This window comes from Cydia pomonella, chromosome 7, assembly GCF_033807575.1.
Source record: "Cydia pomonella isolate Wapato2018A chromosome 7, ilCydPomo1, whole genome shotgun sequence".
Taxonomy (NCBI): Eukaryota; Metazoa; Arthropoda; class Insecta; order Lepidoptera; family Tortricidae; genus Cydia; species Cydia pomonella.
In genome coordinates this window covers 8554182-8567104 of record NC_084709.1, presented here as the reverse complement: position 1 = coordinate 8567104, position 12923 = coordinate 8554182, and the positions used below count along the sequence as shown (strand labels likewise).

Below are 12923 nucleotides of genomic sequence, written 5' to 3'. Positions count from 1 at the left end.
TTATAGCGGCCCTTCGCAGAGCCCGTCAATTTCTTGACGGACTTACGTGTATCAGGGTTGGGAGCCTCCGTTGGGTTGTTTGGGCAATGAGTATCGCTCCTTTCAACCGTGTCGGCGCTCTCCACTCCCTCCATGGCTTGCTCCGATGTTTGGGCAGAGTCTTCCGCACCTACCATCAGGGGCATTAGTTCCTGGCATAGGTCTTCCAGGGTACCTTCAGTTTTTTTGTTAGCGTTCTCCATACAAATCCCACGAGAAGCTAGGGAAAAATGTGGTCAGTTTCCAGCAGAGCCCCGCTTGCCGGAACAAGGCAAAAATACACCTCGAGGTTGCCCGGTATCGAGGGTCATCGTTAGCGACTGAGCTCCCCCTCAGCCACGCATCTCTCGGCACGATTGGTCCACCTTAGATTGGGGTTTTTTGTAGAGGTTGTCTCCTCTTGGAGTGGAATAGGAGTGGTGTAAAAGGAAACCTATTAGGGTTTGCATTCCGGGTCCCAAATGTGCGGAATATCATTCCGCACATTCAGGCTCCGGACTGCAAACCCCAGGAGAAGGAAAGGTGAGACGGGAATAACAGACAGGAAATGACAATTTGGAACATGGGATTAATGACTGGATTTCTGGGGTGGGAAAAGGAACACCTGACGGGTGGGGATGCCACATCATTTGGCGTGGCCCACACCAGGCGAGGCCCTCATACTTGGCTACTAGTGGTCTGGGGTAAGTTGGTAAATGTAGCGACGCCCATTCCGACCACTAGCATTGCCCGGGGGGGGGGGACCCACCCACCAATGAAACCCTGGGTGGGTTCGGCCCTGATCCGCGGCGGCAGATGCAGGGACGACGGGGACGTGTATGATGGACTTGAGGTGTTGGCCAATAGCCCAGCGTCGCATACCTGAGCGTACCTACTCCCTCCCCCCCCCCAAACGTGAAGTATGCGGCGTTGAAGAGTTCCATTCTGTTCATCATCAGCAGTTCCGCTTCATCAAATGTCACTTCTACAAATGTAAATGCTTGATTTGATGATGAAAACACTAAGATCACTACATATATGCCTTTAACATTTGAAAACTTCCCTCGATTTCTCATGGACCCCATCGTCAGAACTCGAACTTGACAAAAAATTATTCGTAAAATCTAATTTGCTTCACAAACACAGCGAAGAGGAGAAATCACCAAACGTATACATGTTATCATCAGCAGTTCTACTTCATCAAATGTCACTTTTTAAATGTAAATGCTTGATTTGTTGATGGAAATACAAAAATCACTATATGATTTTGGGAATACAAAAATTACTATATGAATTGAGGGTACTTCTCAACTTTATATCGGGTGTTTCCTGTAACAGGAGCAATCAATTAAACTGACCAACATTTGTTCAACAACTTTGAAAAAAAACTTAAGTTTTGATTTTTATTACACATTGAAGTTAATTCTAAGACGCATTGTATTGCGAATTTAGTTATGTTTAAAGCGTGACAAGCAACGTCAAACACACTGATGTCAGCGTAATTTGAAAATAATATTAAATTTGTATGAAAAAATTAAAATCTAAAGATTTCATAATTTTTAAAAGTTGTTAATCAAAAGTTATATCGTTTTAGGAGTACCATATCTAGTTTAATTATTTGCTCGTATTACAGGAAACAACCGGTATATGCTCTTCACATTTGAAGAGTTCCCTCAATTCCTCATGGATCCCATCATCAAAACTGAGTTTTGACAAAAACGGGACCAATCTGTACATATATAGATTCAATCACAAAAAAAAATTCAAAATCGGTTCAGAAATGACGGAGTTATGAAGTAACAAACATTAAAAAAAACATACCAACCGAATTGATAACCTCCTCCTTTTGAAAACTTGAAGTCGGTTAATAAATTTAATAATAAAAAAAAACATACAACCGAATTGATAACCTCCTCCTTTTAAAATCTTGAAGTCGGTTAAAAATGGGAATTACCGCGACTGAATTTGCCACTAGAGGCGCTGTTGCAGCGTAGGGCAGGCGGGAAAGCTTCAAAGCTCACATGCAGTACTTATATGAGTTTTTACTAATCCTCCTCCTGTTTGTTTTGAGGATTATGCAATTTAAGTGTGTAAATATGACAAAATATGAGATAAATACTACGCGCTAATTGCTCTAAAATTCAAAACGCTTTACAACGCATTAATTTATGGAACGTGAATTAATTAATGATAAATAAAGTACTTATTATAAATAATTCGAATTATAATGTTAATTAAGAGACGAACGAATTTTATTATCAGTACTACAAACACGACAATTCAAAATTCTTACGAACACCCAGGAGGTAATTTCGCCGTTTCAAGCACCGCGAATGCGCTTTAAGAGATTTTATATACCTTAAAATACCCCACGCCACTCTGAAACTAGTGCAGACTGCAAATGTACACCCATAAATTAACACCAGGAGGCATATTCAGTTACTACAAATTATGATTCTAAAATATGCAAGTACAACTGTACGTCTTGCTTGCTTACTTAAATATATTGGTGCGAGAGGGCCCTAATAGTTATTAACTGTTGGTATCCTCTTTTATAATCGGAATCTGTCTCCAGCGCGAGGACGACAAATCCCAGCTAGCGCTTAGTTATGAAAATTGCCAACATTGAATGAATATGCTACGCAATGCAATGTTATGTTAGTAATCCTCGCTTCGGGCTACGCACGTAGGGGCACGTAGGGGCACGTAGGCCACTCGTAGCGATGCGGTGATTCATTCTCACTTTGCTACGAGATACGCCGTAGACCCCGAACTACCTTGAAAGCTTTTAACAACCACTTAACTTGCTCAAATATTATGTGCAGTTTGCAATTTGTTTGCAATCAGCAAGATTTAAAGTGCCACATTACGTCACCGCATTAAGAAATACCAACCTGTACTGGTGCAATCATCATCAGAATTAGCGTATTAGTAATAAATCAAAAGTAAGGTAACATTGCCTGATAGCTTAACAAAATAATATATGTCTGACAGGCCGATTAGAACTTTATGAAACGACAAATATTTGCTAAAGATACGATATGGATTAAATATACCTATCCTGAAGTTCTAATTGGACCGTCTCCATGTACTTATATAGAACAATTAAATTGTTTCAAAGGCTTTTGAATGTGAACTTTCGAGATATATTTATATTTGGAAATCTAGGTATTCGAGGGTAGCTGATACTTTTGGCGGGTTGTTTCATATGCTACTATTGGTGCTGACGGTACTTACGTTTTCACAATTATTCAATTAATTAATAAAAGGACGCTGACTCACCATTTAACCCCACCACGCATAACATCGTGACATTGAAATTTCAGTTTGAGCTTGAAATTTATTACCTATTGTACGAGAATAAACTTAAATTTCCAAATTCATTTAAAATCTCAACTATGACGTATGTAAATTGGATCAAAAACCATCCCTGCTATTGTGACATTTACTATTTGAGGGGTAATTGTCCACGTCCTACAAAATATTTTCAATAAAGAAAACTATGTTGTTCCTGCCCAGGAATTCTGAAGCCGAGACATAAGTGTCCTTAATCAAACATTGGGCACAAATCTGAAATTCTTTTAAAGGGTAGCCTAGACCGTCAAAATAAGTACGAGGGTCTGCAGCGGTAAATACGAGCAGGTGTAAATACTCCGATCTACTGTTTAACTGGGACAGGTGGTAGGAACTATGACTGTATGAAGTTGATTAGTATTTAGTTAAAATATAATACATAAACTAATTTTAGTCCTAAACCACGGTTGACACAAACTTGTCACTGACATGACATATTCGCTAGCGTGCGTAACATAATATACGCATCTCACTGGTACTCGCAGTATATTGCGAGCGCGATGTAAATATACGATGTATAAAAAGTAAGTTACGCAGACGTTAGCGAATATGTAATTGTCAGGTAAGTGACAAGCTTGTGGAAGTCGCCCTACCTATACTTATGCTACATTTTCCTTTGCTAACCTACCTATACTATATCATTGCGTGACTTCTTTACCTACTGCCTGAGATAAGTGATAGATCTAGCTCTGGCTTACTGCTAAGATGGTGATTTGGTGGATGTGTGCCTTATAAGTAGATGAGAATTGGCCTTCTAATTAAAACGACGCACGTTTCAAAACAACCGTCGCACTAGAGGGTGCGAGAATATTTAATTATCCACGCCGCAATATGATAATGTTGCCTCTGAATACGCCGTAAGGTCAAAGAAAGGTGTTAGCGTACACACTAAAGAAATTCGCATTTCTAAATACACTTTCAATTTTATTAGGTACAACTGAACTAAATTCGAAGCATGACAAAGCAGTAGGTACCGGTCAGACGGGGTACTCATACAAAGAAAACTGCTTATCCTTGTGAACTCATATCTGAAAATCAGCGGTGGCCATTACGCTGGCACCATGCTGCGATGGAGCTATTTGCCATTATTTTGATACTTTATAGTGTTTTTTTACCAGGAATTGTCTGCGTCTAATTAATTATGAAAATGAAATGAAAAATCGTTAATCGGTAATTATACTCCAATAAAAACAGGTTTGCTGTTAAAAAAATCCCTAAATAAGTACTTTGTTGGCGGTACTAATAATTCTTAGCATTTCTGTTTTGTAAATTTTATTTGATTTTATATATTATGTAGATATGTATGTGTATTAATATTATGAAAGGATATGGGTGTGTATGTTTATGTCTGTATGTTATTTATGGTCGTATGTACCGGGTCCTTAAAAGTATCTAATAGTACTATCCATTTTTTTTGCAGCGCCTAAAACTTAAGTATCTGATTTGCCTAAAGGTTGAGTGGTAGTGAATACCTTATGGCATTAAGTTCGCCTTTTGTACGATGTGTATGTTTTGTGCAATAAAAACTAAATAAAATTAAATCAATAAATACATAAATAAAGTGCCCCTCTGAAAAGTTGAGTAGGTACCGGTATAAAAGCATATTTCTATCCCGTTTTGCCCAATTTTACCAAATAAAGCATTTTGTCTTGGCTTGCTCAAAAACTACTAGCGAAATAGTGCTTCCGAGTAGGCACTGTGTTAAAGACGATACACTCGCATTTATTTCTTAAGCTGCCAACACTTTTCGTATGCGTACCGGTCGGCAACGTGCAGGCAATGGTGTCGACTTACCTTTAAGAGAGGCTTATTTACCAGCGCCGTGGTGAAAAAAATAGCTTCCAGCACACTTGTTCGAGCTCGCGTAAATAATGCCTTCAACGATGCTTCATACATGACAGATATTCAGTAGGCAACTAATGAGGTGTATCAAACGCTGCCGTCACGATATTGAAACAATGGAAATTGTTTCCAACACATATCTTATAGGGTTAAATTTTAAACCAGGGTACAATTTGCCTTTGTCAAGGTACTACGGTACCTACAGAACCTTATTACCAAGCATCCGGTGCCTACAAGACCCTATTACTATGCATCCGCTGTCCAACCTTCCGTCCGACTATTTCTGAACGGTCTTAAACTAATGATTTTCTCACGGATAATAAGTAGGTAAACATTTTTTTGGTCTTTAACCCCTACCTGGCCTACTTGCGATGCCGTAATTTTTTTTTTTCAGTAAGTGCCAAATATGTCCAAGTGAAAGTTAATACCAGTTTTGAATACTAATAGCTATATTTACAGCTCGAGGATTATATCGCCATTGCCATTGTTGTTCTCAAGTAGATCTGTGTGTAGTTATTATAGTTGCCAGGGAGCCCAATTCGCAACTTTGTGACAGAACTGTTTGTGAGACACTATAACAAACGTTATATTGTCTCCCTTTCAAGTCGTTATCGTCTCTGTTGTGTGTGAAGTTATATTCTCATATATAATGCTAAGTATACTATAGGTAGTAACCCCCTTTATAGAAAAAAATAGGTCAACGAAAATGAGAACTCGGAATAATGATTTTAGTTACGTGGTTATAATACGTACCTATATTGTTAGCGCTTAAATAATATTCCGTTTGGTCCTATAGTCCTGACATATATGCCATACAGCAGTAAGTTTATTGTGTATACTTATTTTGCTTCATGCTAACTAATCATATTTAATTTATAAATGCTCTTAAAGTATCCCACATTACGGTGGGATCTCAAAACATTACTTTTAAAGTAAATATACACCGACATATGTACATCTACGGTGTTAGATATCAAGTAGAAAAATCAAGGTCCTTGAACGCGTGAACTTCATTCACGCTCTGTTACATTCTTCGCACCTACAGACACGTGTACATATACGACGGAATTGTCTATCATTGCACGAATACCGATCGATCTGCATCGAACACACCTGAACGTCAAACTGCAGCTTAAAAATCGATTAAGTCCCAAAGCGAAGTTGAGGTCTCGAGATGGAGGGCCCTCGTGGAGAGTTTTGGAGTATGCCAGAGGAGTACGCATGCGCGGGGCAGGGCTCTCTGACGTCACTGGTCGGACCCGGGCGGCATCAGTGCCTGCCGCGATCGCGCCGTGCCTCGCGCGACTTTTGCTCGAAATTATCAACACGATCTCCCGATTCAGATCCGATGCATAAACCAATAATTGTATAAAACATCCGTGTCGACATGCTCGTAGCGTTTGACGCTTGACAGTTCAGTGTCGACGCCTGACTACAGTTTTGTTGATAGTTTGTATACATATTGTGTACCTGAGACACCTAAATGAATGTGGGATGTTCTATAAGCTGACTTAAAAGCCTTGATGATGAATTTTAACTAACTTGAATGAGATGAGCGCTTTTGTTTTGAAATATAGTCTCTGCTGTTAGCAATTAAAGTTGGTAAACAACTACTAACTAGCTGTTGTTACAGAAACGGTTATAAATATTAACATATATTATAATTATATTATTAATCTTATCTCGGCTATTGCAATTACTTTTATAGCAGCGATACGATACTGCTCCGTGCGGTTTTCAATAAGAAATCCTAAAACTACAAATATGACTTCACATGTATACCTACTTTATAAAACTAGACATATTTACTACTGTTAGCATGACAAACTAATAGGTACTCTTGATCTTTATGTCTAGAATGCATGTGTGCCTACATTGTGTACCTACATAATTAACAAAAATGTATACAGTTCGGTTCGGTAACCTTACTCCTTGGTCAGCCGTTAGGGTCATTGAACCAAAATAAATATACGTGACATAAGTACCTGCCTAAATGGATTCACAATGGGTATGTGAAAATAGTGCAGCAATTACAAAAAAAAATGCAATAAAATCATTAAGAGTTCAAATTATTTGTATCAATTACCATACAATTATTTGCATGTTATTACTTTCAGTTCCTTATAAATTAATTTAAAATACAACAAGGAAAACCATAATTTCCATTGGTAAATAAGCTCTTAAGAAAGTGCCTCGTTTATTATGGAACGGCTTATACTTATTATCCCCCTGGCTTAAAATGAGGAATGCTACATAGAAACCGTGAAATATCGTCCTTGTCCCCTTTAACCTTTTGACCGCCGTAGTCTGATATATAACACATACAATATCCAGCTCATTTCGCCGCAGTCTGATAAATAAGACATAACTTCGTGTAACTTCGTGCCGGCGGCGACACGACCACGCTCGATGAAAAATTCTAAGAGGTTAAAAGGTTAATAAACCGTACTGGTAGTCCAATGATAAAAACTAGTGAAAAAAAGTTTTACGAATAGCACTTTTATAATTTAGCGAATACGGATACCTATGATTGTACCACCCATTCCACCCATACTGTTGTACATGGCAAGCAATTTTTTTTTTTATTAGGAAAAGGTAAGCATTTGACCACAATCTCACCTGATGGTAAGTGCCGATGCAGTCTAGGATGGAACATGCTTACCTAAAAGATGTCTATTCACTCTCGATTTATAAAGATCCAAATTATAATGGATCCAAATTTATAAACAGCGCGCCAAGCGGGACGTTTTGGAAACTCAAAATCCCATACAAAATGAAACTAAACACACGCATACGTCACGTCACGCTATCGAATAAATTTACACTAGCGGTACTGGACCCTCTTTCTCAATTGTCAAACTGCTTTTCTAAAATATAAACAATAGACATAGAGTTATAATTTCAAACAATAAACGTATTCTTTGTCTGCATTTTTTTCCTTACTTTAAAGTATGCGGAATGAAATTTGGACTAAGACATTTATGTCAGATTAAATTTAAAAAGAACATGACCTTTATTCAAGATTTTAACAGAGTTAAATGCAATAAATATTTACTCTAATGCCGTTGAAAATGTCGAAATGTCATTGTGTGCATGTAATCCATCGCTGTTAAAAATACAAATAATGCCATTTTTTGGGACCAATTTTATCTTCGAAGCAAAACTTTTTTAGGAAAACTTTTTACATTTTACAAATTCAAAACCTTGTCCAAATTTTACCAAACATATAGCGATTCTTGTATTGCTACAACAAATCAAGTATTGCATTAAAAAAAAAAAACAGTGGAATTTATTGTTGATTTTACCCCTTAATGTTGATTTTTAATTACCCCTATACCAGTTCCTCTAAGCTTATTTTGGTTGGACTTAATTTAAAAAATATTGAAGAAATATGTTTTTACCATATTTTTATTGCTTTTTTAAATATACGAGTATTACGTGACAGCTACTCCATATAAAAATGAACTGTCATAGGGATTCGACGCGAGTAATAGATACAATCATACATACATAGGTAGTACCAAACGAAATTCTTATAATTAATGTATGTCATGTCGATGTGCTTGTGACTGTCGTCTTGACCAGGGGGCTATATTAGGAGCACCGTGTCGTAATCGATATATAAACAATAAACAGCCTTACAACTTATTCAAGTCTCTCAATCTCTAACGATTCAAGTAAAAAGAAGCGCAGTAAGTGACGCACGTCATCATATATGTACGTTAACTAACACATTATATAGTAACTCGAGCCTTTTGCGAGAGAGGTTTCTCACAAAGTGGTACTTAATTTTATATAGATCTTAACTTGATAGGTCTCTTTATGAGTTTCCTTCTGCTAGGCTACTCATTTCCTTTGTAGCGTCAATAAAATATGAATACGAGCATTTCTCTGCTGTGTGCGAGTGGTGCCTTACGTTTTGTTTCATCGCTCCGACCAATTTTGTTCCGTCTACGTTGTCCTTGGGCTTAATACGAGAGTCGAGACGAGAATACATTTGAGCGTGCGTAAGCAGAAAGAATTGTCTGCCTTTGGCTAAGCGCGCTAAACCCATCCTTGGCGTAGAGCCTTACAAACCTTTAGGATTCCACATGGTTGCAGATAGAGTTCAAACAGAGGTAGCGCTATGTAGTTGCTTAAACTATCAACTCTTTGTTGTAAGTTTATTCTTGTAAATAAGGTTAATTGGGTAGTGGCCCTACACCATTTAGTTTTTAAAAATTTGATTAAAATGCGTTTAAAGAAGGGCCAGCCCGCGTAGCAAGTACCAATCGTTAACACTCCGTAGCGTAGCGTAGTCATCTCTCTCTATCACTTTTCGATATTAGTGTGACAATGACGGTTGCGTTTCGTTCGCTACGGAGCGTAAACGATAGGCATGTTGGCTACGCACCAAGCTAAATCTTATATTCAAACATAAATCTATCGGGTCCATAAAACAGTAAAAAAGACAAAGTTAGATTAAAAAACAGGACCCAGTTGCAGTTAAAAACCAGTTTCATGACTGCAGGTATAAAAATGTAACATTTACAACTTTCGCGTTTTGAACATCTTAGCTATATTATTAAAACATCTCGATGTAGGTCGTGGTAACACAACAGAACTAAACACCAGTGTAAACAGTCATGAAACTATTTTTACAGTACATATGGGGCTACTTTATAGCACTAGTGCGAGAAGTAGCATATTATGTTACTGTGTCGAACATTTAAAGGGCCATATGTACTGTAAAACGTTGTACGATACATGTGCGAATAGGTAATTCGCAACTCGTGTCGATTTAAAACACTCCCTTCGGTCGTGTTTTAATTTATCGCCACTCGTTTCGAATTTCCTATTTTTCGCACTTGTATCGTAATGTACTATTACTGTACAGTCCTAGTCTTGAATCTAACTTTGTCTTTTTTACTGCTTCATGGAACGACTAGTAAGCATTCAGCCACGAAACAGGAATACATGCATCATCTATCTGTAACTAGACTGTGGACTAAACATATTTTCAAAGTCACGTACGACAGTATCAGCCTGCCTCGAGGCGCTGTAGGCAATTTATTACCGCAAATACTCCAAAGATTAGATAGGTAAAAATTGGAAAATGATTTCGATCCACGGCTAACGAGAGACTTTAATTGCCTGCCGTTGCTTAGCGCCGCAAAAGTTTGATGAGATGAAAATTATAAAAGTTGTAATATTATGCCGAAACAGGACCCGAAATATTTTACTTTATCTACACGTGCTTTAATTACCATTATCCAGCCCATATATAATAAATAAGTTTTAATGCCAGGCACAGGCCGCCTTTTTTTGGTATTGACAGCGTTGTGAACCCTGAACTCTTAATTACCCTATAAAAGATCACAATATGGGTACCTAATAAATATAAATCGACCTAGCCCTACAGTAAGCTCAATAAGGATTGTGTTATGGGTACTAGACGACGATATATACCTATGTATAATACATAGATATACATAAATACATAGAAAATATCCATAACTCAGGAACAAATATCTGTGATGAACACACAAATACATGCCCTTACCTGGATTTGAACCCGGGACCTCTTGCTTCGTAGGCAGGGTCACTACCAACTAGGCTAGAAAGCCGTTGAACCGTACCTAATGTTTAGTTATTAAAAATATGTTTTAATGAACTCCATTAGACATTGTTTTTTTTATTAAATAAGTATTGTAAATGTATATTTATATGGGAATCCATTTACGTTCAGACCTGCTCTATCTTGCTATCCTTACTTTAGTGGTCACACAATCTAAGGATGTGTAACCTTGAGCACGAATAATTTATGTTGAGACTTTTCTCCTTCGAACATAAAAACAAATAGCACACGTTTTCCATCTTTATTTACATGTAGCAAGGCCCAAGACACACCTTAACATTTAATCGTGTGCTAGTGGATCTACAGGGCTACAAAATAAGAAACTTAGAGTCATTTTAAGATAAACTAAGGGCCTATTTCATAATATCCAAGTAAAGTATTGGATACCTAATTAACAAATAAATTAACTGCCAGATAAAACTTCCTGCATAACTTAGCACTTTATTTACCAGTTAAGCATATTTTGAAGATTATGAAACGCCAAAGATGACTTTATTCGTCAGATAAGCTTATTCAGAAATTAACTTGGACATTGTGATATTGCAAGTTCCAATGCAATGAAATGTTGACATGAGTTACTTCAAATTAGGTCCGTAAATACTACAAATCCGGTGCGACAAGTGATTTTTGGTATTCAACCATCAAATAGGAGTATATTAGTAATTTGTTTTAGCAGTGTAAACCTAGTAATATTGACTATTTTTTATTTCATTGCAAGTTTGAGAAAAGCACCGTATAAGGGGTGTGCCGAAAAACAACTGTAAACTTTCAAATGAAAAAAACTGATGCGATTGAAAACAAACTAAGGTTTTTAGAATAACTACAAAAAAAGCGACTTTTAATTTAGATAATAGTCAGTTTTTTATTTATTGTTTTTTTTTTCTGTAGGAGTGATAGGCAGCTTCTTCCTAGCGCATTACTCTCACAAAACGTTCTAAATAAACACGAAATCAATAGTTGCATTAGCCTCAAAGACTTTTTACATGGCCGACGAACCGGAAACCAAACTGCCGTATGCAACAAGAGACCTTAATGCCCATTGGAGTCAAAAGAAAATCTTATTGACCCCAGGTTCGCAACATTTTACCATTTTATGCCTAGGGCGTAACCCTTTTCACTCTGACTGTCACATTTTGAAACACCTGTAATCGATCTCCGGGCGTGGTCTGAAAAACCCATCCAGACTTAAACAAAATGTTACCTTATTTTCTATTACACAAAAATATATTTTTGTTGATAAAAAATATTTTTGGAGTTACATTTTAAATTTTATTTTACGTTTGTTGTTTGACTAATGAACCCCGAACAAGGGACGTTGTTATCTGCTGCTCGATTTATGGACATCGGATAGGTGTTTGACGGAGACATTAAAATCATTACCATTTTACTGGAGGCTTTGCTAATGAACGCTCATTTTCATGGATCCCCTGAAATCCAGTAGCATTCCAAACAAACTTCATAGCTCCAGTTAAAGAGTGTCACGTAGCTCTAGCAGTTTGTTTATTTAGGAATTAACTAGACCAATAAAAATTTAATAACTTTAATAGTCTATTAGGATAACGTCTATACATGTATAAAACAAATTCGTGCGAGTTACACCTTAAGACGGTGCGAGAACCCGTATGTAAGAAATCATTAAATTGGTCCTGTCCTTTCTAAATAACTAATCCTACTTTGATTTAAAAAATAAATAGATAAATAACGTTAATATGATTATTTCGCTCAGAAGCTAAGTCTGGCGATCCAACGGGGAAATGCAGCAAGCGGGCTGGGTGATGCCTTGGGCAACTCTAGGTTTTACAGACGAAAACTAATAATGTACTCGTATTTATACCCTTAATTCAATAAAGACTTTACTTGTAAAAAAAAATTGATAGTTGATGTATAACGCAAAGTCGGGCTTACACCATTTTAACTTATGAAAGGTCCGACCGATTTCAATGATACCTGATTTGTTGGATTCGTCTTGGCTTCGATCAAGAGAAAAGCTATTAAAATATAAAAAATAATGAAATCTAAAATACTTTTATGTAATAGAAAGCTTTATATGGTGAAAATATATGGATAACTCCGAGAAAATAGTATTCAATTT

General features: G+C 37.0%; 1 protein-coding gene across 10 annotated transcripts in view; it reads left to right on the top strand.

Moving 5' to 3' along the window:
• The window catches only part of LOC133519756 (cAMP-specific 3',5'-cyclic phosphodiesterase), a 588515-nt gene that overhangs the window by 388608 nt on the left and 186984 nt on the right, over positions 1-12923 (top strand). The window contains exon 1 of one of the 10 annotated variants that reach the window (XM_061853846.1): positions 6513-6663. The exons of 8 other annotated variants lie outside the window; for them this stretch is intronic. The gene's annotated coding sequence lies outside the window, so the exon portion shown is untranslated. Of the gene's footprint in view, positions 1-6512; positions 6664-12923 lie in introns of those variants that run through there. One more of the 10 variants, XM_061853845.1, reaches the window with a different exon arrangement.